The 23,348-nt window shown below is 46.6% G+C and overlaps 1 long non-coding RNA gene across 1 annotated transcript in view; it reads right to left on the bottom strand.

Moving 5' to 3' along the window:
• The window catches only part of LOC124036641, a 63,315-nt gene extending 40,730 nt beyond the window's left edge, over positions 1–22,585 (bottom strand). Inside the window, exon 1 of the long non-coding RNA XR_006838937.1 lies at positions 21,983–22,585. This is a non-coding gene — a long non-coding RNA (uncharacterized LOC124036641). The remainder of the gene's footprint in view (positions 1–21,982) is intronic.
• Between the last annotated feature and the right edge of the window lie 763 nt (positions 22,586–23,348).

The raw sequence follows: 23,348 nt of genomic DNA, 5'->3' as shown, positions 1-23,348 counted from the left end.
TGGGGACAAAGACCATACTTTTTGGTCTGATGAAACAACAATAGAAATGTTTGGCCATAATGACCATCGTTATGTTTGGAGGAAAAAGGGGGCGGCTTGCATGCCGAAGAACACCATCCCAACTGTGAAGCACGGGGGTGGAGGCATAATGTTGTGGGGGTGCTTTGCTGCAGGAAGGACTGGTGCACCTCACAAAATAGATGGCATCATGAGGGAGGAAAAATCTGTGGATATATTGAAGCAACATAAATAGGTCTTCCAAATGGACCCCAAGCATACTTCCAAAGTTGTTGCAAAATGGCTTAAGGACAACACAGTCAAGGTATTGGAGTGGCCATCATAAAGCCCTGACATCAATCCCATACACAATTTGTGGGCATAACTGAAAAAGCGTGTGCGAGCAAGGAGGCCTACAAACCTGATTCAGTTACACCAGCTCTGTCAGGAGGAATGGGACAACATTCACCCAACTTATTGTGGGAAGCTTGTGGAAGTCTACCCGAAACATTTGACCCAACTTAAACAATTTAAAAGCAATGCTACCAAATACTAATTGAGTGTATGTAAACTTCTGACCCACTGGGAATGTGATGAAAGGAATAAAAGCTGAAATAAATCATTCTCTCATCTATTATTCTGACATGTCACATTCTTAAAATAAAGTGGTGATGCTAACTGACTTAAGACAGTGGAATTTTTTGATTAAATGTCAGGAATTGTGAAAGACTGAGTTTAAATGTATTTGGCTAAGGTGTATGTAAACATCCGACTACAACTGTACTTAATGACTGCATCGTTAGGCAGACTGAACTCCAAGCTGTGTCACTGGTAACCCGTGGCAACAGCCCAATTAAGACAGGCTCCAGAGGGACCGAGACGCAGTCAGACCTTCTGAGGGAGGAACCTCAGAGGGAGCCGGGGGGGGGGGAGGATATAGACAGTGACACAGAGTCACTCTTCTTACTCTCAAAGTGTGCACTGATTCACTTCCCTTCATGGATTTGACAGAAAATAATAATAATAATAAGAATAATGATAATAATAATAACAACTGGTATAGGAAATGTGGTGGGAACGCCCTCTAGGTAGCATATTGCAATTTAATAGTTTTACATTTATAGGGAGAAGTGAACATCCACACTTCAGGAGAATGTAGAGATTATTGGGACACAGGAGAGAGGCCGACCGGGTGCCATCATAATGCCGTTTGGCCTGCTGGACAATGGCTGCTCTAAAAAATGACAGACTTTTGAGAGGATATAATGATGTAACATTTAATCCCACATACGACCACTGTGTGTGTACGTAGCAATACTCTGCTCTGTGGCAACTTACTGTGGGCCAAATCCATCTGTGTGTGTAGCAAGGCAAACTCCACGACCCATCCCATCACGACCCACCCTCTCTATCAAAACACTGTGTATTCCAAATCCAATCCTTGGCAAGATTGGTCTCTATTTAAAGCCCTCCAACAGACAAAGAGAAGAGAGCGCGAGGACAACAGGGGGCGGAGAGAGAGCAAGGAGAGAACAGGGGGCAGAGAGAGAGAGAGGACAACAGGGGGCAGAGAGAGAGCGAGGAGAGAACAGGGGGCAGAGAGAGAGAGAGAGAGAGAGAGAGAGAGAGAGAGAGAGAGAGAGAGAGAGACAACAGGGGGTAGAGAGAGAGAGAGAGAGAGAGAGAGGACAACAGGGGGCAGAGAGAGAGAGAGAGAGGACAACAGGGGGCAGAGAGAGAGCAGAGAGAGAGAGAGAGGGGGGGCAGAGAGAGAGAGCAGAGAGAGAGAACAGGGGGCAGAGAGAGAGAGCGAGGAGAGAACAGGGGGCAGAGAGAGAGAGAGCGAGGAGAGAACAGGGGGCAGAGAGAGAGAGCGAGGAGAGAACAGGGGGCAGAGAGAGAGCGAGGAGAGAACAGGGGGCAGAGAGAGAGCGAGGAGAAAACAGGGGGCAGAGAGAGAGCGAGGAAAAACAGGGGGCAGAGAGAGAGAGCGAGGAGAGAACAGGGGGCAGAGAGAGAGAGCGAGGAGAGAACAGGGGGCAGAGAGAGAGCAAGGAGAAAACAGGGGGCAGAGAGAGAGCAAGGAGAAAACAGGGGGCAGAGAGAGAGAGCGAGGAGAGAACAGGGGGCGGAGAGAGAGAGCGAGGAGAGAACAGGGGGCAGAGAGAGAGAGCGAGGAGAGAACAGGGGGCAGAGAGAGAGCAAGAGAACAGGGGGCGGAGAACAGGGGAAAACAGGGGGCAGAGAGAGAGAGAGAGAGAGAGAACAGGGGGCAGAGAGAGAGAGAGAGGACAACAGGGGGCAGAGAGAGAGAGATGACAACAGGGGCAGAGTGAGAGCGAGGAGAAAACAGGGGGCGGAGAGAGAGCGAGGAGAGAACAGGGGGCAGAGAGAGAGCGAGGAGAGAACAGGGGGCAGAGAGAGAGAGAGGACAACAGGGGGCAGAGAGAGAGAGAGGACAACAGAGGGCAGAGAGAGAGAGGACAACAGGGGGCAGAGAGAGAGAGGACAACAGGGGGCAGAGAGAGAGAGGACAACAGGGGGAAGAGAGAGAGAGGACAACAGGGGAAGAGAGAGCGAGAGGACAACAGGGGGCAGAGAGAGCGAGAGGACAACAGGGGGCAGAGAGAGCGAGAGGACAACAGGGGGCAGAGAGAGAGAGGACAACAGGGGCAGAGAGAGAGAGGACAGAACAGGGGGCAGAGAGAGAGCAAGGAGAGAACAGGGGCAGAGAGAGAGAGAAGGAGGACAACATGGGGCAGAGAGCGAGAGGACAACAGGGGGCAGAGAGCGAGAGGACAACAGGGGGCAGAGAGCGAGAGGACAACAGGGGGCAGAGAGAGAAGGACAACAGGGGGCAGAGAGATAAGGACAACAGGGGGCAGAGAGATAGAGGACAACAGGGGGCAGAGAGATCAGGACAACAGGGGCAGAGAGATCAGGACAACAGGGGCAGAGAGATCAGGACAACAGGGGCAGAGAGAGAGAGGATAACAGGGGGCAGAGAGAGAGCGAGAGGACAATAAGGGGGCAGAGAGAGCGAGGAGAGAACAGGGGGCAGAGAGAGCGAGGACAACAGGGGGCAGAGAGAGCGAGAGACAACAGGGGGCAGAGAGAGCGAGAGGACAACAGGGGGCAGAGCAAGGAGAGTGGGAAGCAGAGCCAGGCAGTGGTCACCAGAGGTCAGAGAGAACACCCTGTCAGATTATCATGACGTCACAATCCTCTTTAATATCCTGAATTCCCCATCAGGCTCCTGCCCACCTCCTTAGTGTCACTCTGCCATTTTCTATGTAATGTCATGTCAACCTCCTACAAATGGGTTGGGGGACTATTACACGTGTTGCATAGACCATTCCAAAGCAGGCTTTAGCTCAGTGGGCTAATAACACAGCTGTGATGCACGGACAACCCCAGTTTAAAACCTAGACAGTCAAAGGGGAATTCAGCACTTTGCAGCAATTGGAAGGGACGTCAGCGCCATGGACAGCTCTGTAGATATTGTAAGGGACGTCAGCACCATGGACAGCTCTGTAGATAATGGAAGGGACGTCAGCACCATGGACAGCTCTGTAGATAATGGAAGGGACGTCAGCACCATGGACAGCTCTGTAGATATTGTAAGGGACGTCAGCACCATGGACAGCTCTGTAGATATTGTAAGGGACGTCAGCACCATGGACAGCTCTGTAGATAATGGAAGGGACGTCAGCACCATGGACAGCTCTGTAGATATTGTAAGGGACGTCAGCACCACGGACAGCTCTGTAGATAATGGAAGGGACGTCAGCACCATGGACAGCTCTGTAGATAATGGAAGGGACGTCAGCACCATGGACAGCTCTGTAGATAATGGAAGGGACGTCAGCACCATGGACACCAGATGGACAGCTGGACAGCTCTGTAGATATTGGACAGCTAGATAATGGAAGGGACGTCAGCACCATGGACAGCTCTGTAGATAATGGAAGGGACGTGGACAGCTCTGTAGATAATGGAAGGGACGTCAGCACCATGGACAGCTCTGTAGATATTGTAAGGGACGTCAGCACCATGGACAGCTCTGTAGATAATGGAAGGGACGTCAGCACCATGGACAGCTCTGTAGATATTGGAAGGGACGTCAGCACCATGGACAGCTCTGTAGATATTGGAAGGGACATCAGCACCATGGACAGCTCTGTAGATATTGGAAGGGACGTCAGCACCATGGACAGCTCTGTAGATATTGAACTGTTGGGACTAGTGTTGTTACGATAGAATAATTTTGACTTCGACACCAATACCAGGTTAAGCATCGCAACACTATGATCCAAAAACGATAAACCACAGAAAAAGAAAAAAATATCATATTAACCAAAGTCCCAGAACATAATCCAGTCAGATCAGCGCTGACTTTTTCTAAATTCGGTGGACATCTTAACATTTAACATTTACATTTACGTCATTTAGCAGACGCTCTTATCCAGAGCGACTTACAAATTGGTGCATTCACCTTATGACATCCAGTGGAACAGTCACTTTACAATAGTACATACACAGGACACACAACACAACTGAGTTAACTTTTGACCCCTCAACATTATCGATCACCACTTAGCTGTAGGTAGGGATGTCCCAAGGATCCCAGATAACGCTGCCCTCTATAACATTTAAGTCATTTAGCAGACGCTCTTATCCAGAGCGACTTACAAATTGGTGCATTCACCTTATGACATCCAGTGGAACAGTCACTTTACAATAGTGCATCTAAATCTTAAAGGGGGGGGGGTGAGAGGGATTACGTATCCTATCCTAGGTATTCCTTAAAGAGGTGGGGTTTCAGGTGTCTCCGGTTCAATATCATTTGATTTTACACAACCGTTTTTTTGTTCAGACAGGACATGTACTGCATGGCTGTATGCATTAGTGAATCAGCTATACAGTCATACAATTCATTTCACTTCTGTTTTTACCAAACTACGGTACAAAATAATGGTCATCATTCATTTGACTGGTAAAATGGCTACTGAAACAGGGTAAATCAAGATGTAAGCTACTGTAGGTCTATTCACAACACAGGTGAATACACATTCAATGGGAGCACACGCATGCATCGAGTTAATTAACTTGTGTCGGGTACCGCAGCTCTACCATAGCGAGGCTAATTGGTGCTGTGAGGTCATCGCGGCAACGACAACAACGCCTCCTTGTGACAAATCAAGGAGCCAATAGCGATTCTCACTGAAAAAGTAGTTGGCAAAACTGGTCGGCCCGTCGGAGCAATATTCACACACGATACACACACGACACAGACACGACACACACAGACACGACACAGACACGACACAGACAGGTCGCTGAGGCAATAGATGATCTTTGGAAGAGACGTGGGAGAAAGAGAGACTGATGAAGTGAATTAAGTTTTGGTGGCAATCAGCTTTGAAATCAACATATTTTGTGTTATGTTTTGCATATTATCACAAACAAAAGTGCCAGTAAATTGATGTTAGCTAGCAAATAATATTAGCCTACAAATCTGGAAGCTACCGGTATCTTCTTGGAGTGTAAAAAGTGTTCTAGCCTGTAGAGACATGAGTGAAGAGCTAAAATGATACAGTCCAGACTCCCAGTGAGGAGCTAACATGATACAGTCCAGACTCCTAGTGAGGAGCTAACATGACACAGTCCAGACTCCTAGTGAGGAGCTAACATGACACAGTCCAGACTCCTAGTGAGGAGCTAACATGACACAGTCCAGACTCCCAGTGAGGAGCTAACATGATACAGTCCAGACTCCTAGTGAGGAGCTAACATGACACAGTCCAGACTCCTAGTGAGGAGCTAACATGACACAGTCCAGACTCCTAGCGTAGAGCTAAAATGATACAGTCCAGACTCCCAGTGAGGAGCTAACATGATACAGTCCAGACTCCCAGTGAGGAGCTAACATGATACAGTCCAGACTCCTAGTGAGGAGCTAACATGACACAGTCCAGACTCCTAGTGAGGAGCTAACATGATACAGTCCAGACTCCTAGTGAGGAGCTAACATGACACAGTCCAGACTCCTAGTGGGGAGCTAACATGATACAGTCCAGACTCCTAGTGGGGAGCTAACATGATACAGTCCAGACTCCTAGTGGGGAGCTAACATGATACAGTCCAGACTAAGTGGGGAGGTAACATGATACAGTCCAGACTCCCAGTGAGGAGCTAACATGATACAGTCTAGACTCCTAGTGAGGAGCTAACATGATACAGTCCAGACTAAGTGAGGAGCTAACATGACACAGTCCAGACTCCTAGTGGGGAGCTAACATGACACAGTCCAGACTCCTAGTGAGGAGCTAACATGATACAGTCCAGACTAAGTGAGGAGCTAACATGATACAGTCCAGACTCCTAGTGAGGAGCTAACATGACACAGTCCAGACTCCTAGTGAGGAGCTAACATGATACAGTCCAGACTCCTAGTGAGGAGCTAACATGACACAGTCCAGACTCCTAGTGAGGAGCTAACATGACACAGTCCAGACTCCTAGTGAGGAGCTAACATGATACAGTCCAGACTCCTAGTGAGGAGCTAACATGATACAGTCCAGACTCCCAGTGAGGAGCTAACATGATACAGTCCAGACTCCTAGTGAGGAGCTAACATGACACAGTCCAGACTCCTAGTGAGGAGCTAACATGACACAGTCCAGACTCCTAGCGTAGAGCTAAAATGATACAGTCCAGACTCCCAGTGAGGAGCTAACATGATACAGTCCAGACTCCCAGTGAGGAGCTAACATGATACAGTCCAGACTCCTAGTGAGGAGCTAACATGATACAGTCCAGACTCCTAGTGAGGAGCTAACATGATACAGTCCAGACTCCTAGTGAGGAGCTAACATGATACAGTCCAGACTCCTAGTGAGGAGCTAACATGATACAGTCCAGACTCCCAGTGAGGAGCTAACATGATACAGTCCAGACTATTAGTGAGGAGCTAACATGATACAGTCCAGACTCCTAGTGGGGAGCTAACATGACACAGTCCAGACTAAGTGGGGAGGTAACATGATACAGTCCAGACTCCTAGTGAGAAGCTAACATGATACAGTCCAGACTAAGTGAGGAGCTAACATGATACAGTCCAGACTCCTAGTGGGGAGCTAACATGATACAGTCCAGACTAAGTGAGGAGCTAACATGATACAGTCCAGACTCCTAGTGAGGAGCTAACATGATACAGTCCAGACTAAGTGAGGAGCTAACATGATACAGTCCAGACTCCTAGTGAGGAGCTAACATGATACAGTCCAGACTAAGTGAGGAGCTAACATGATACAGTCCAGACTCCTAGTGAGGAGCTAACAAGACACAGTCCAGACTCCTAGTGAGGAGCTAACATGATACAGTCCAGACTCCTAGTGAGGAGCTAACAAGACACAGTCCAGACTCCTATTGAGGAGCTAACATGACACAGTCCAGACTCCTAGTGAGGAGCTAACATGATACAGTCCAGACTCCTAGTGAGGAGCTAACATGATACAGTCCAGACTCCTAGTGAGGAGCTAACATGATACAGTCCAGACTCCTAGTGAGGAGCTAACAGACTAAGTGAGGAGCTAACATGATACAGTCCAGACTAAGTGAGGAGCTAACATGATACAGTCCAGACTAAGTGAGGAGCTAACATGATACAGTCCAGACTAAGTGAGGAGCTAACATGATACAGTCCAGACTAAGTGAGGAGCTAACATGATACAGTCCAGACTCCTAGTGAGGAGCTAACATGATACAGTCCAGACTAAGTGAGGAGCTAACATGACACAGTCCAGACTCCTAGTGAGGAGCTAACATGATACAGTCCAGACTCCTAGTGAGGAGCTAACATGATACAGTCCAGACTCCTAGTGAGGAGCTAACATGATACAGTCCAGACTCCTAGTGAGGAGCTAACATGATACAGTCCAGACTCCCAGTGGGGAGCTAACATGATACAGTCCAGACTATTAGTGAGGAGCTAACATGATACAGTCCAGACTCCCAGTACAGGCTAAGTGGGGAGCTAACATGATACAGTCCAGACTCCCAGTACAGGCTAAGTGGGGAGCTAACATGATACAGTCCAGACTCCCAGTACAGGCTAAGTGGGGAGCTAACATGATACAGTCCAGACTCCCAGTGCAGGCTAAGTATAGCAGGCACAGTGCTCTAGTGCTATAAGGGGGACATCGACTGCAACGATAGAATTAATCAGTGAAAGACACATTTGACAGAAGTAAAGTCACAAAAATTATTGTAAAAAACTGTTTTTCATGTTTAGTATCAAAAAAGTAACAAAGTTTTGGTATACCGTGCAAAACTAGTTGGGACTGGTGATCTGAGGTCAGTTTCGTATTTTCTCCAGTAATGGTTAAGGTTCGGGTAGAGATGGGGAAAGCTGATCCTAGATCTGTACCAAGGAGTTTTGGAACTGGTAGAGGATGGGGCTTGTCTGAGTTAACAGGAACATTTGGAGAGAAAAAAAGTATCTCCTTCCCAATGGCAAAATAAGTAGAATTGCAGGAAATGTACTTTAAAACTCAAAAATGTTCGGCCATCAACAGGAGGGCTACTAAAATGTTTTGCCTGCAAGGTGGGGAGGCCCCACTTCTAAATCTTGCCTAAGGTCACCAAAAAGCTAGGCACAACCCCAAGAGTCAGACAGGAAGACAAAAGATGACAAGGGAAGAAAGGAAGTACACTAGGACCCTGTCCCACACACACACACACACACACACACACACACACACACACACACACACACACCAGATGGCCAGAGGATTAATCCCTCTAGCTCCTCCCCTCAGTCCGGCCTCTGATTCTGTACTAGTATCAGTCCAATGATCTCACTCTAGTCTACACACTATCCCTTACATCTGAGACTCTAACCAGAACTAAACTGTCCCCCTCCAATATCCCCCTCTAACCAGACCTCCACTATCCCCCTCCACTACCCCCTCTAACCAGACCTCCACTATCCCCCTCCACTATCCCCCTCTAACCCGACCTCCACTATCCCCCTCCACTACCCCCTCTAACCAGACTTCCACTATCCCCCTCCATTATATCTCTCTAACCAGACCTCCACTATCCCTCTCTATCACACACACACACGATACACACACACACACGACACAGACACAGACAGGTCGCTGAGGCAATAGATGATCTTTGGAAGAGACGTGGGAGAAAGAGAGACTGATGAAGTTAATTAAGTTTTGGTGGCAATCAGCTTTGAAATCAGCATATTTTGTGTTATGTTTTGCATATTATCACAAACAAAAGGGTCAGTAAATTCATGTTAGCTAGCAAATAATGTTAGCCTACAAATCTGGAAGCTACCAGTATCATCTTGGAGTGTAAAAAGTGTTCTAGCCTGTAGAGACATTGTTTTTGCGAACAGTAATTAACAGTTTCAACATTTCTACATGCCGTGTCACATCATTCAGGTGTGTTGACTTCTGTGGAGCATGAGTGAAGAGCTAACATGATACAGTCCAGACTCCTAGTGAGGAGCTAACATGATACAGTCCAGACTCCTAGTGAAGAGCTAACATGATACAGTCCAGACTCCTAGTGGGGAGCTAACATGATACAGTCCAGACTCCTAGTGAAGAGCTAACATGATACAGTCCAGACTCCTAGTGAAGAGCTAACATGATACAGTCCAGACTCCTAGTGAAGAGCTAACATGATACAGTCCAGACTCCTAGTGAAGAGCTAACATGATACAGTCCAGACTCCTAGTGGGGAGCTGAACATGATACAGATCAGTCCAGACTCCTAGTGAAGAGCTAACATGATACAGTCCAGACTCCTAGTGAAGAGCTAACATGATACAGTCCAGACTCCTAGTGGGGAGCTAACATGATACAGTCCAGACTCCTAGTGAAGAGCTAACATGATACAGTCCAGACTCCTAGTGAAGAGCTAACATGATACAGTCCAGACTCCTAGTGAAGAGCTAACATGATACAGTCCAGACTCCTAGTGAGGAGCTAACATGATACAGTCCAGACTCCTAGTGAAGAGCTAACATGATACAGTCCAGACTCCTAGTGAGGAGCTAACATGATACAGTCCAGACTAAGTGGGGAGCTAACATGATACAGTCCAGACTAAGTGAGGAGCTAACATGATACAGTCCAGACTCCTAGTGAGGAGCTAACATGATACAGTCCAGACTCCTAGTGAAGAGCTAACATGATACAGTCCAGACTCCTAGTGAGGAGCTAACATGATACAGTCCAGACTAAGTGAGGAGCTAACATGATACAGTCCAGACTAAGTGAGGAGCTAACATGATACAGTCCAGACTAAGTGAGGAGCTAACATGATACAGTCCAGACTAAGTGAAGAGCTAACATGATACAGACTCCTAGTGAGGAGCTAACATGATACAGTCCAGACTCCTAGTGAGGAGCTAACATGATACAGTCCAGACTCCTAGTGAGGAGCTAACATGATACAGTCCAGACTCCTAGTGAGGAGCTAACATGATACAGTCCAGACTAAGTGGGGAGCTAACATGATACAGTCCAGACTAAGTGAGGAGCTAACATGATACAGTCCAGACTAAGTGAGGAGCTAACATGATACAGTCCAGACTAAGTGAGGAGCTAACATGATACAGTCCAGACTCCTAGTGAGGAGCTAACATGATACAGTCCAGACTAAGTGAGGAGCTAACATGATACAGTCCAGACTAAGTGAGGAGCTAACATGATACAGTCCAGACTAAGTGAGGAGCTAACATGATACAGTCCAGACTAAGTGAGGAGCTAACATGATACAGTCCAGACTAAGTGAGGAGCTAACATGATACAGTCCAGACTAAGTGAGGAGCTAACATGATACAGTCCAGACTCCTAGTGAGGAGCTAACATGATACAGTCCAGACTAAGTGAGGAGCTAACATGATACAGTCCAGACTCCTAGTGAGGAGCTAACATGATACAGTCCAGACTAAGTGGGGAGCTAACATGATACAGTCCAGACTCCTAGTGAGGAGCTAACATGATACAGTCCAGACTAAGTGAGGAGCTAACATGATACAGTCCAGACTAAGTGAGGAGCTAACATGATACAGTCCAGACTAAGTGAGGAGCTAACATGATACAGTCCAGACTAAGTGGGGAGCTAACATGATACAGTCCAGACTCCTAGTGAGGAGCTAACATGATACAGTCCAGACTAAGTGAGGAGCTAACATGATACAGTCCAGACTAAGTGAGGAGCTAACATGATACAGTCCAGACTAAGTGGGGAGCTAACATGATACAGTCCAGACTCCTAGTGAGGAGCTAACATGATACAGTCCAGACTAAGTGAGGAGCTAACATGATACAGTCCAGACTAAGTGAGGAGCTAACATGATACAGTCCAGACTAAGTGAGGAGCTAACATGATACAGTCCAGACTAAGTGGGGAGCTAACATGATACAGTCCAGACTCCTAGTGAGGAGCTAACATGATACAGTCCAGACTCCTAGTGAGGAGCTAACATGATACAGTCCAGACTCCTAGTGAGGAGCTAACATGATACAGTCCAGACTAAGTGGGGAGCTAACATGATACAGTCCAGACTCCTAGTGAGGAGCTAACATGATACAGTCCAGACTCCTAGTGAGGAGCTAACATGATACAGTCCAGACTCCTAGTGGGGAGCTAACATGATACAGTCCAGACTAAGTGAGGAGCTAACATGATACAGTCCAGACTCCTAGTGGGGAGCTAACATGATACAGTCCAGACTAAGTGAGGAGCTAACATGATACAGTCCAGACTAAGTGGGGAGCTAACATGATACAGTCCAGACTCCTAGTGGGGAGCTAACATGATACAGTCCAGACTCCTAGTGAGGAGCTAACATGATACAGTCCAGACTCCTAGTGGGGAGCTAACATGATACAGTCCAGACTCCTAGTGGGGAGCTAACATGATACAGTCCAGACTCCTAGTGAGGAGCTAACATGATACATTATATCTCCAACCAGACCTCCACCATCCCCCTCCAATATATCTCTCTAACCAGACTTCCACTATCCCCCTCCATTATATCTCCAACCAGACTTCCAATATCCCCCTCCATTATATCTCTCTAACCAGACCTCCACTATCCCCCTCTAACCAGACCTCCACTATCCCCCTCTAACCAGACCTCCACTATCCGCCTCCACAAACCCCCTCCATTATATTATATCATTATATTATATTATATCATTATATCTCTCTAACCAGACCGCCAACTATCCTCCCTCCACTATCCCCCTCTAACCAGACCTCCACTATCCCCCTCCATTATATCTCTCTAAGCAGACCTCCAATATCCCCCTCCATTATATCTCTCTAACCAGACCTCCACTATCCCCTCCATTATATCTCTCTAACCAGACCTCCACTAACCCCCTCCATTATATCTCTCTAACCAGACCTCCACTATCCCCCTCCATTATATCTCTCTAACCAGACCTCCACTATCCCCCTCTAACCAGACCTCCACTATCGCCCTCTAACCAGACCTCCACTATCGCCCTCTAACCAGGCCTCCACTATCGCCCTCCATTATCTCTCTAACCAGACCTCCACTATCCCCCTCAATTATCTCTCTAACTAGACCACTATCCCCTCCATTATATCTCTCTAACCACACCTCCACTATCCCCCTCCATTATATCTCTCTAACCAGACCTCCACTAACCCCCTCCATTATATCTCTCTAACCAGACCTCCACTATCCCCCTCCATTATATCTCTCTAACCAGACCTCCACTATCCCCCTCTAACCAGACCTCCACTATCGCCCTCTAACCAGACCTCCACTATCGCCCTCTAACCAGGCCTCCACTATCGCCCTCCATTATCTCTCTAACCAGACCTCCACTATCCCCCTCAATTATCTCTCTAACTAGACCACTATCCCCCTCCATTATATCTCTCTAACCACACCTCCACTATCCCCCTCTAACCAGACCTCCACTATCGCCCTCTAACCAGGCCTCCACTATCCCCCTCCACTACCCCCTCTAACCAGACCTCCACTATCTCCCTCCACTACACCCCTCTAACCAGACCTCCACTATCCCCCTCCATTATCTTTCTAACCAGACCTCCACTATCCCCTCCATTATATCTCCAAACAGACCTCCACTATCCCCCCTCTCAATTATCTCTCTAACTAGACCTCCACTATCTCCCTCCATTATATATCTCTAACCAGACCTCCACTATCCCCACTCCATTATATCTCTCTAACCAGACCTCCACTATCCCCCTCCATTATATCTCTCTAACCAGACCTCCACTACCCCCTCCACTATCCCCTCCACTATCTTTCTAACCAGACCTCCACTATCCCCTCCATTATATCTCTCTAAACAGACCTCCACTACCCCCTCCACTATCCCCCTCCATTATATCTCTCTAACCAGACCTCCACTACCCCCTCCACTATCCCCCTCCATTATCTTTCTAACCAGACCTCCACTATCCCCCTCCATTATATCTCTCTAACCAGACCTCCACTATCCCCCTCTAACCAGACCTCCACTATCGCCCTCCATTATCTCTCTAACCAGACCTCCACTATCCCCCTCCATTATCTCTCTAACTAGACCTCCACTATCTCCCTCCATTATATCTCTCTAACCAGACCTCCACTATCCCCCTCCATTATATCTCTCTAACCAGACCTCCACTATCCCCCTCCATTATATCTCTCTAACCAGACCTCCACTATCCCCTCCATTATATCTCTCTAACCAGACCTCCACTATCCCCCTCAATTATCTCTCTAACTAGACCTCCACTATCTCCCTCCATTATATCTCTCTAACCAGACCTCCACTATCTCCCTCCATTATATCTCTCTAACCAGACCTCCACTATCCCCTCCATTATATCTCTCTAACCAGACCTCCACTACCCCCTCTAACCAGACCTCCACTACCCCCTCCACTATCCCCCTCCATTATATCTCTCTAACCAGACCTCCACTACCCCCTCCACTATCCCCCTCTAACCAGACCTCCACTATCCCCCTCCATTATATCTCTCTAACCAGACCTCCACTACCCCTCCACTATCCCCCTCCATTATCTTTCTAACCAGACCTCCACTATCCCCCTCTAACCAGACCTCCACTATCCCCCTCTAACCAGACCTCCACTATGCCCCTCCATTATATCTCTCTAACGAGACCTCCACTATCCCCCTCCATTATATCTCTCTAACCAGACCTCCACTACCCCTCCACTACCCGACTCTAACCAGACCTCCAATATCCCCCTCCACTATCCCCCTCCATTATCTTTCTAACCAGACCTCCACTATCCCCCTCCATTATATCTCTCTAACCAGACCTCCACTATCCCCCTCCATTATATCTCTCTAACCAGACCTCCACTATCCCCCTCTAACCAGACCTCCACTATCCCCTCCATTATATCTCTCTAACCAGACCTCCACTATCCCCCTCCACTATCCCCCTCTAACCAGACCTCCACTATCCCCCTCCATTATATCTCTCTAACCAGACCTCCACTATCCCCCTCCAACCAGACCTCCACTATCCCTCTCCATTATATCTCTCTAACCAGACCTCCATTATATCTCTCTAACCAGACCTCCATTATATCTCTCTAACCAGACCTCCATTATATCTCTCTAACCAGACCTCCATTATATCTCTCTAACCAGACCTCCACTATCCCCCTCCATTATGTCTCTTTAACCAGACCTCCACTATACCCCTCCATTATATCTCTCTAACCACACCTCCACTATCCCCTCTAACCAGACCTCCACTATCCCCCTCCATTATATCTCTCTAACCACACCTCCACTATCCCCCTCTAACCAGACCTCCACTATCCCCCTCCATTATATCTCTCTAACCACACCTCCACTATCCCCCTCTAACCAGTCCTCCACTATCCCCCTCCATTATATCTCTCTAACCAGACCTCCATTATATCTCTCTAACCAGACCTCCACTACCCCCCTCTAACCAGACCTCCACTATATTTTTCCCTCACTTTCAATCATACAACAGCTCTCTAAATGTCAAATCTAGAACATTATTTTCACTTGGTAACTTTTCAAGAAGAGGATTTGTACTGTAACTGTTAGAGTCTGTCCATCACCCCCAGTCCCACCCGAGAGGCAGGAGCATTAGTTATAAAGCCCTGTTCTAATTATCATCCTAAAACAGCAGTGTTTTGACTGAGCTGTCATCAGAGCCCTCTCCTCCTCTCTTGCCTTGGCCTCCTGATAGACATGTTGACAGACAGGCCTTGAAGGGTCCCCTTTACAGGAACACACACACACACACACGCTTCCCATCAATAGAACTATAACAGGTTCTGGTGCCATTTCTCACTGAGAAATATTAAGGATCAGGAAAGGAGAGGTCCAGGTTCAGACTGCTGCCTCCTCCAGACAGGACAGGGTTCGACTGCTGCCTCCTCCAGACAGGACAGGGTTCGACTGCTGCCTCCTCCAGACAGGAGAGGATTCGATTGCTGCCTCCTCCAGACAGGAGAGGATTCGATTGCTGCCTCCTCCAGACAGGAGAGGATTCGATTGCTGCCTCCTCCAGACAGGAGAGGATTCGATTGCTGCCTCCTCCAGACAGGAGAGGATTAGACTGCTGCCTCCTCCAGACAGGAGAGGATTAGACTGCTGCCTCCTCCAGACAGGAGAGGATTAGACTGCTGCCTCCTCCAGACAGGAGAGGATTAGATTGCTGCCTCCTCCAGACAGGAGAGGATTAGATTGCTGCCTCCTCCAGACTGCTGCCTCCTCCTCCAGACTGCTGCCTCCTCCTCCAGACTGCTGCCTCCTCCTCCAGACTGCTGCCTCCTCCTCCAGACTGCTGCCTCCTCCTCCAGACAGGAGAGGATTAGATTGCTGCCTCCTCCAGACAGGAGAGGATTAGATTGCTGCCTCCTCCAGACAGGAGAGGATTAGATTGCTGCCTCCTCCAGACAGGAGAGGATTAGATTGCTGCCTCCTCCAGACAGGAGAGGATTAGACTGCTGCCTCCTCCAGACAGGAGAGGATTAGACTGCTGCCTCCTCCAGACTGCTGCCTCCTCCTCCAGACAGAGTGTGTGTGTTGTACTTGACAGAGCCCAGACGAGACCCAGCTGTCCTGACTCTCTGTGTTACATTGCTCAGTAATATAATGGTCTGGTTGGCTGCTACTGGCCTCCACAGCTTCAGGCCGAATCACACCCATTGATAAGAGGAGGTATCCAGGACAAACAGGATGAATCACACCCATTGATAAGAGGAGGTATCCAGGACAAACAGGATGAATCACACCCATTGATAAGAGGAGGTATCCAGGACAAACAGGATGAATCACACCCATTGATAAGAGGAGGTATCCAGGACACACAGGATGAATCACACCCATTGATAAGAGGAGGACGCACAGGGTGAATCAAGCAACATGATTGTCATTCATCCCAAATGGGATTCCTTACATAGAGCAATACTTTTGACCAGAGCGCTATGGGCCCTGGTCAAAAGTAGTGGACTAGGGTATAGTGTGATCTTATGGATGTAGTCATTGATTATAGTAGTGGACGAGGGTATAGTGTGATCTTATGGATGTAGTCATTGATTATAGTAGTGGACGAGGGTATAGTGTGATCTTATGGATGTAGTCATTGATTATAGTAGTGGACGAGGGTATAGTGTGATCTTATGGATGTAGTCATTGATTATAGTAGTGGACTAGGGTATAGTGTGCCCTGTTGGATGTAGTCATTGATTATAGTAGTGGACTAGGGTATAGTGTGATCTTATGGATATAGTCATTGATTATAGTAGTGGACGAGGGTATAGTGTGATCTTATGGATATAGTCATTGATTATAGTAGTGGACGAGGGTATAGTGTGATCTTATGGATGTAGTCATTGATTATAGTAGTGGACTAGGGTATAGTGTGATCTTATGGATGTAGTCATTGATTATAGTAGTGGACGAGGGTATAGTGTGATCTTATGGATGTAGTCATTGATTATAGTAGTGGACTAGGGTATAGTGTGATCTTATGGATGTAGTCATTGATTATAGTAGTGGACGAGGGTATAGTGTGATCTTATGGATGTAGTCATTGATTATAGTAGTGGACTAGGGTATAGTGTGCCCTGTTGGATATAGTCATTGATTATAGTAGTGGACGAGGGTATAGTGTGATCTTATGGATGTAGTCATTGATTATAGTAGTGGACTAGGGTATAGTGTGCCCTGTTGGATATAGTCATTGATTATAGTAGTGGACGAGGGTATAGTGTGATCTTATGGATATAGTCATTGATTATAGTAGTGGACTAGGGTATAGTGTGATCTTATGGATGTAGTCATTGATTATAGTAGTGGACGAGGGTATAGTGTGATCTTATGGATGTAGTCATAGATTATAGTAGTGGACGAGGGTATAGTGTGATCTTATGGATGTAGTCATTGATTATAGTAGTGGACTAGGGTATAGTGTGATCTTATGGATGTAGTCATTGATTATAGTAGTGGACGAGGGTATAGTGTGATCTTATGGATGTAGTCATTGATTATAGTAGTGGACGAGGGTATAGTGTGATCTTATGGATGTAGTCATTGATTATAGTAGTGGACGAGGGTATAGTGTGATCTTATGGATGTAGTCATTGATTATAGTAGTGGACGAGGGTATAGTGTGATCTTATGGATGTAGTCATTGATTATAGTAGTGGACGAGGGTATAGTGTGATCTTATGGATGTAGTCATTGATTATAGTAGTGGACGAGGGTATAGTGTGATCTTTGGATGTAGTCATTGATTATAGTAGTGGACTAGACTGGAACGGATCGGGAGCCTCAACTCACATTCAGATAATGTTCGGCCCAGGTAACTGGCCAGGTAAGACATGTCAATATAATAATGTTTGGCCCAGGTAACTGGCCAGGTAAGACATGTCAATATAATAATGTTTGGCCCAGGTAACTGGCCAGGTAAGACATGTCAATATAATAATGTTTGGCCCAGGTAACTGGCCAGGTAAGACATGATACACATGTCATGGCCATATTCCCCATAGGGTTCCTAAAACAGTGTTTAAGGGTTAAGGGTTTGGTTAAGGATAGCATTATGGTCAGTGGTGGGGTTTGGTTAAGGATAGCATTATGGTCAGTGGTAGGGTTTGGTTAAGGATAGCATTATGGTCAGTGGTAGGGTTTGGTTAAGGATAGCATTATGGTCAGTGGTAGGGTTTGGTTAAGGATAGCATTATGGTCAGTGGTGGGGTTATGGTTGGTAGGGTTTGGTTAGGATAGCATTATGGTCAGTGGTAGGGTTTGGTTAAGGATAGCATTATGGTCAGTGGTAGGGTTTGGTTAAGGATAGCATTATGGTCAGTGGTAGGGTTTGGTTAAGGATAGCATTATGGTCAGTGGGTAGGGTTTGGTTAAGGATAGCATTATGGTCAGGGTCAGTGGTAGGGTTTGGTTAGGGTCAGGATAGCATTATGGTCAGTGGTAGGGTTTGGTTAAGGATAGCATTATGGTTAGGGTTTGGTAGTGGTAGGGGTTTGGTTAAGGATAGCATTATGGTCAGTGGTTTGGTTAGGGTTTGGTTAAGGATAGCATTATGGTCAGTGGTAGGGTTTGGTTAAGGATAGCATTATGGTCAGTGGTAGGGTTTGGTTAAGGATATGGTCAGTGGTATTATGGTTAGGATAGCATTATGGTCAGTGGTAGGGTTTGGTTAAGGATATGGTTAGTGGTAGGGTTTGGTTAAGGATAGCATTATGGTCAGTGGTTGGGGATTTGGTCAGTGGTAGGGTTATAGCATTATGGTTAGGGTCAGTGGTAGAGTTTGGTTAAGGATAGCATTATGGTCAGGGTCAGTGGTAGGGTTTGGTTAAGGATAGCATTATGGTCAGTGGTAGGGTTTGGTTAAGGATAGCATTATGGTCAGTGGTAGGGTTTGGTTAAGGATAGCATTATGGTCAGTGGTAGGGTTTGGTTAAGGATAGCATTATGGTCAGTGGTAGGGTTTGGTTAAGGATAGCATTATGGTCAGGGTCAGTGGTAGGTTTTGGTTAAGGATAGCATTATGGTTAGCATTATGGTTAGCATTATGGTCAGTGGTAGGGTTTGGTTAAGGATAGCATTATGGTCAGTGGTAGGGTTTGGTTAAGGATAGCATTATGGTCAGTGGTAGGGTTTGGTTAAGGATAGCATTATGGTCAGTGGTAGGGTTTGGTTAAGGATAGCATTATGGTCAGTGGTAGGGTTTGGTTAAGGATAGCATTATGGTTAGGGTCAGTGGTAGGGTTTGGTTAAGGATAGCATTATGGTCAGTGGTAGGGTTTGGTTAAGGGTTTGGTTATAGCATTATGGTTAGGGTGGTAGTGGATAGCATTATGGGTTATGGTTAAGTGGTAGGGTTTGGTTAGGATAGCATTATGGTTAGGGTGGTTTTGGTTAGGATAGCATTATGGTTAGTGGTAGGGTTTGGTTGGATAGCATTATGGTCAGTGGTAGGGTTTGGTTAGGATATTATGGTCAGTGGTAGGGTTTGGTTAAGGATAGCATTATGGTCAGGGTCAGTGGTAGGTTTTGGTTAAGGATAGCATTATGGTTAGCATTATGGTTAGCATTATGGTCAGTGGTAGGGTTTGGTTAAGGATAGCATTATGGTTAGTGGTAGGATTTGGTTAAGGATAGCATTATGGTCAGTGGTAGGGTTTGGTTAAGGATAGCATTATGGTCAGTGGTAGGGTTTGGTTAAGGATAGCATTATGGTTAGCATTATGGTTAGGGTCAGTGGTAGGGTTTGGTTAAGGATAGCATTATGGTTAGGGTCAGTGGTAGGGTTTGGTTAAGGATAGCATTATGGTTAGTGGTAGGGTTTGGTTAAGGATAGCATTATGGTCAGTGGTAGGGTTTGGTTAAGGATAGCATTATGGTCAGTGGTAGGGTTTGGTTAAGGATAGCATTATGGTCAGTGGTAGGGTTTGGTTAGGATAGCATTATGGTCAGTGGTAGGGTTTGGTTAAGGATAGCATTATGGTCAGTGGTAGGGTTTGGTTAAGGATAGCATTATGGTTAGGGTCAGTGGTAGGGTTTGGTTAAGGATAGCATTATGGTCAGTGGTAGGGTTTGGTTAAGGATATCATTATGGTTAGGGTCAGTGGTGGTATGGTTTGGTTAAGGATAGCATTATGGTTAGGGTCAGTGGTAGGGTTTGGTTAAGGATAGCATTATGGTTAGGGTCAGTGGTAGGGTTTGGTTAAGGATAGGATTATTGTTAGGGTCAGTGGTAGGGTTTGGTTAAGGATAGGACTATTGTTAGGGTCAGTGGAAGGGCTTGGTTAGTCGTCAATTGGATGCTGGTCAGAAAAGTCCCTTAAATCTTTCCTTTCTCAAGCCCGTCCTCCTCCTAGCCAGTCCTCCTCCTAGCCAGTCCTCCTCCTAGCCAGTCCTCCTCCTAGCCAGTCCTCCTCCTAGCCCAGTCCTCCTCCTAGCCCAGTCCTCCTCCTAGCCCAGTCCTCCTCCTAGCCCAGTCCTCCTCCTAGCCCAGTCCTCCTCCTAGCCCGTCCTCCTCCTAGCCCAGTCCTCCTCCTAGCCCGTCCTCCTCCTAGCCTGTCCTCCTCCTAGCCTGCTCCTCCTAACCTGCCTGGCTACCCAAACTCATTTTCCCAACCAAACGTGACGCCCACAGATGTTAGTTTCTTCTCCGCAATGTCTGGATATGAGTACCTCCCCGACAATTTCTGGAAAAAACATTCTAACTGTTGGGATTAGTCTCAGAAACCAAACAGTTGGGCCATGTGGGTAAAGTGTTGGTTTGAAAACGTGTCATTGGCTTTGATACTGAAGAATGGTTAGAGATAAACCAATCGCTGATGACTTTGTTTTGTACAACACCCCTCATTTGGAAATCACCACGGACGACATCAATGTTGTCAGTCTCAGACTGGAGTATGTAGAGACCATAGAGCAGAGGAAGAATTCAGTTTTGAGTCTGCGGGGCCCCTAGCCAGTTCCTCTGCGGGGCCCCTAGCCAGTTCCTCTGAGGGGCCCCTAGCCAGTTCCTCTGAGGGGCCCCTAGCCAGTTCCTCTGCGGGGCCCCTAGCCAGTTCCTCTGCGGGGCCCCTAGCCAGTTCCTCTGCGGGGCCCCTAGCCAGTTCCTCTGCGGGGCCCCTAGCCAGTTCCTCTGCGGAGGCTGCTGAGGGGAAGCAGCTCATAATAAATGGCTACAATGGAGGGGTATCAACTACATGGAAACAATCTCTCTCATGTGTTTGATACCATTCCATTGACTCCATTACAGCCATTATTATGAGCTGTCCTCCCCTCGGCAGCCTCTATTGCAGTTCCTATATATATCTAGTCCACCAGTGGCACATCTGATTCGCTAAATCGGAGGTTCTGAAGATTCGTTGACCAGTTGTACAAAGTGGGATAGAAATGTAAATGAAATATATAGTGTCTTCCAGGGAAAGTACAGACAGAGAAGCACTGTGTAGCTAAATAACACTGTCGTTTACTCAACTCATTCAACCCTGCACTAAAGCGCATAATTGAACTATATGGCAATAGAAGACCGTGTAACAAGGTAGCCAAAGTGGAATCACTTCTTCAGTGGCCAATTGGTTAACTGACTGACCGTTAACTATAGCGGAAAAGAGTGGGTGAATCAAAGGTCATACACCTAAAATGGTCAAATCAAAAGTTAAAAATATAAAGCCCAAATGTAATGAACATGCGTGCCAGAGATTAAAGGGTGTTATAGAATAGCTCACTATCAGTACAGGTCATGTTTGGACAACTCGATATGCGCATCTACCCAATACCTGCAGACAACTTTCCTGTGCGCAAACATTGATTTGAGACGATCAAATAGGCCTAGCTACGTCAGTAATGTGACAGATATTTACAGTTTAATAAAAGGTTAGTGAAAGGAAAAAGAACCCACCTCTGACGCACAGCAGGGACATCGCTACTGAGATTTTTTCCTGGCGCAACAGTCTGCCAAGAATTTCAAAACAACCTATTCCGTTTCGATGGATGTAGCCTACTCCACAAACGCTTGTTGCGTCGCAAAACTACCCTCCCAGTCCCTTCCGAGTTCAGGACATGGATGATGAGCCGCTGCCATTCACTTCAATGAGGAATTAGTTAGACGAAAGCTGCTCCAGATCGAGACGCGCCATTATGGGGAACTACAGCGGAGAGATTAGACACGCCAGTGCATCACACTCAACAGGCAGGCGGCGAGGAGGAATGACTGTCACAGGGAAAAACCAATAAGAGATTATAATTCATTGGAATAGGCGGGTCTCAAACTAACTGTGACCAACTGAAAACGGATCAGATGGATTCAGGTGGCTCCGGGAACAGGTGAAGACCAGCAGTTGGTGAGGGTGATGTCAGTACTAGCGCGTCAATATGTTTTATGGAAAAAGGTGTCTCCATAATGACCAATCTAAATAGCCTACCTACAACTGGTAACAAGTTGTCACGACGTACAGGCGCGCTGCTCTGTCTCCGGTACTCAGCCGCAGCACTCTCTCAATCAATTATGTCAATGAACACACACAACCCTCCCTCCCTTCGCCATTCATTCCCTCACTCACAGCCTGTTCGCTGATAGTGAGCAGCAGCAGGTCAAAGTGATATATATATATATACATTACCAGTCAAAAGTTTGGACACACCTGCTCATTCCAGGGTTTTTATTTATTTTTAAATGTTCTACATTGTAGAATAATAGTGAAGACACCAAAACAGTGTATGCAAAGCTGTCATCAAGGCAAAGGGAAGAACTTTGAAGAATATAAAATAGATTTTTGATTTGTTTAACACTTTTTTTGGTTACTATATGATTTCATATGTGTTATTTCATAGTTTTGATGTGTTCACTATTATCCTACAATGTAGAAAATAGTAAAGATAAAGAAAAACCCTGCAATAAGTAGGTGTGCCCAAACTTTTGACTGGTACTGTATATATATTATATATTACAAAACAATAAAGAGAAATACCATGGCAGCCGCTTTGAAATTTTGAAGTAGCCCAAAAACCCGCCACCCTCGACCAATACATTTTCACCTGTGAAATAGTTTTCAAAGTAGGCCAATTTTAAACGAAAACCGCGAACATGGTAACACTGGATAGTGTACTCATCTTTGTATCTGTGCACTTATAGTATTTGTGACAGCGTGGAGTGAGCCATTTTAAAGTAGACACGACTCCAACAGGGTCACCAGGAGGGTGTTGGACCAGACAGGGGCATGCACCTGAGATGTGATTTTGTGTTTGTTTATAGCCCAGTGTTATGG

This window comes from Oncorhynchus gorbuscha, linkage group LG05, assembly GCF_021184085.1.
Source record: "Oncorhynchus gorbuscha isolate QuinsamMale2020 ecotype Even-year linkage group LG05, OgorEven_v1.0, whole genome shotgun sequence".
Classification (NCBI taxonomy): domain Eukaryota; kingdom Metazoa; phylum Chordata; class Actinopteri; order Salmoniformes; family Salmonidae; genus Oncorhynchus; species Oncorhynchus gorbuscha.
Note: the sequence above shows the minus strand (reverse complement) of the source record. Positions and strands in the feature narration are given on the sequence as shown.